The sequence below is a fragment of the Macaca nemestrina genome, chromosome 4 (assembly GCF_043159975.1).
Source record: "Macaca nemestrina isolate mMacNem1 chromosome 4, mMacNem.hap1, whole genome shotgun sequence".
Lineage (NCBI taxonomy): Eukaryota > Metazoa > Chordata > Mammalia > Primates > Cercopithecidae > Macaca > Macaca nemestrina.
Window position 1 is genome coordinate 44,905,996 of NC_092128.1, and position 2,500 is coordinate 44,908,495.

The 2,500-nt window shown below is 28.8% G+C and overlaps 1 protein-coding gene across 20 annotated transcripts in view; it reads right to left on the reverse strand.

Moving 5' to 3' along the window:
• Nucleotides 1-2,500, reverse strand: part of LOC105475796 (forkhead box P2) — a 600,968-nt gene that overhangs the window by 263,914 nt on the left and 334,554 nt on the right. The window lies entirely within an intron of this gene.

A 2,500-nucleotide genomic window follows, 5' to 3' on the forward strand; every position in this document is an offset into this window, starting at 1 on the left:
TTACTCATATGTCAACATAAAACTTCGATAAGGACAGAGAAACAGAAGATGAAAATATAGAATGAGACCAGCTGGACTTAAATTCTGGAGTTAGCATGGCTATTTATTTCTTTACACATAAACAGTCTTTTAAAAGGTTTTGCACTTCCTTGATCAAATTATCAGGGTTAAAGATTTTAAAATAAAATTATAAAAAGTACAGATAATGGTGTTATTTATTAAATGTCACATGCTTTTAAGAAACAAATGTCGCTATTCTCAATTTCAATTTGAAAATAAAATGTATGGATTCTAGCTTTTAAATGGTTATTCAAATACTCTGTTTTACATGAATAAGGATAAACGAACTGACAGCAAGAAACTACTAACCAGATGTTTTTAAACACCATCACCTGAAACACCTTCAAAGCAGTATAGTCTCATAAAACATTCAGAAAGATTATCTGACTTAATGAATGCTCAAAATGCAAGCTCAAATCTACCCTGTAAAGCAATCAAGTTTTTAGCAACTCTTTTGACCTTAGTGACACAAACAATTAATTCTGCAAACCTAATATCAAAATAAAATTCTACATCTAATGCAGAATAATTTCTCAATGTAGTTAATCTAAAACAACATCTGAAATATGCTACCTCCATATATTATACATTCTACTATTTAGTACTAATTTTTGAAGATTAGAAAAGAATGAAGGAGAGAGAAATTCATCCGGAAAAGGCTTTTTTAAAAACTAACTGTTCAGTAAACATAAGATAGCAGAGCATACTAACAGAGGTGTGGCTACCATTATATTACAAACTTTAAAATTTAAGGATATCCTAGCTTTCAGAAATATTCCAATATTCATTAATTAAATGGTAGGAATAAATGCTAGTTATAGTTTATCAATCCTTTTTCATTTCACCAATCCATGTATCATTAAGTATTTGTTGCAGTGCATTTCAAACACCAACCCTTCATGCCAAATACATGGCTAATTTAAGTCAAACTACTCACCTTTATCAAATACAAAAGACATAACAATTAAGGTAAACATTATGTTCCCAAAACAGATCATTTTTGCCAGAAGTTCGTGGCAAACAAAATTTAACTTTGTTTACATCACTGCCTCTTAAATCATATTTCTAAACAAGAGATCTTGGTCAACAATGATTAGCTCATTATACTTATAAGAAGTAATTTAACTCTTTGTGTAAAACTTTACATCTAAATAACAACACGTAGAGATAAATTTATACAATTATTTCACTTTTTCACTTCTTGTGAAATTTGTTTTAATAAATATTCTTTATGGTTTTTAGTTTTGAAATATAGCGAAAGTTAGAATTAAATGCAAAAACTGCATCAACTTAATAGAAAAGATATGTTAATCCTTAATGAACTTAAAGGCCCATTCTAAAATACATTCATGAAAGAACAAAAAAATTCAATAACCTCAGAGATATCTAACTGCATTAATATAGTTAAAACATAACCAAGGGAAGGGATATTTACAAAGGTTTTTGCATGTTTATTTATTAAATTATTACATATATTTCTGTAGATACTTCCTAAAGTAGCTATGTAGGCACCCACTATACCCATTGTGTTAAATCACTTTTAGAAGGGACTCTACAAACATACATGACTGAAGTTTCTTAGTCATCTGAAGGGCATAACTTTTGTATTTACTCTTGTTTATGGTTTACATAATGAACTGCATAGAACAAAGTAAACTTCAAACTCAGGTTATAAACACACCATATAGACCTAATCAAAATGCCTCCAGAGTACTAAGATCTATAGCTATGATTTTACTCATTTTCTGTTTATTTAAGATCCAATTGGAGCTATGAAAATAAACAAAGATTCCTTGGCATTTTTTCATAACCTATCATCTACTGATACTCAACTGTGATGTTCATTTACAATTACTATTTTTACTTGCCTTTATAAATGCAATCCAGTGGATTTGCAGGCAAAATTGAATCTGGCTAAAAATACTTAGAACTCTCACTTAGGGAAATTAGGAGGAATATTGTAGCATTCCACTGGTGTGATATTTCCTGCAAATACATCAAAGGCAGAAAAGGGCTATCCCGAAAAACTGTATTTATTAAAGTAACCTGTAAAATAAGAAAATCCTGGGACTGTGGTAGGCATATAATTCCTATGACTATTAAAACAAAATATAAATTGTTTTCCTAATAGTTACTGTCTGTGAAAAAATGAAAATTCTAAAATAATAAACCATTTAAAAGTACTATGTAGCTCTTATAAAAGATTATTCTTGAAAACAATGCCTAAAGGTTAAGACATTATTCAACCCATGTAACTTTTTTAATGCTGTTATTGTTTAAAATAATGTTTCTATTAAATTTTACTCTAGTGTGGGCACTTGCTTTAACTTTCGAGATGCATTCTTTCTCATTATATACTACCTTAAAATGTGAATTATTTCACACAATTTGAAACCTTTCAATAATAACCCATTATTTTAATGGATGTAATTTTAATGAT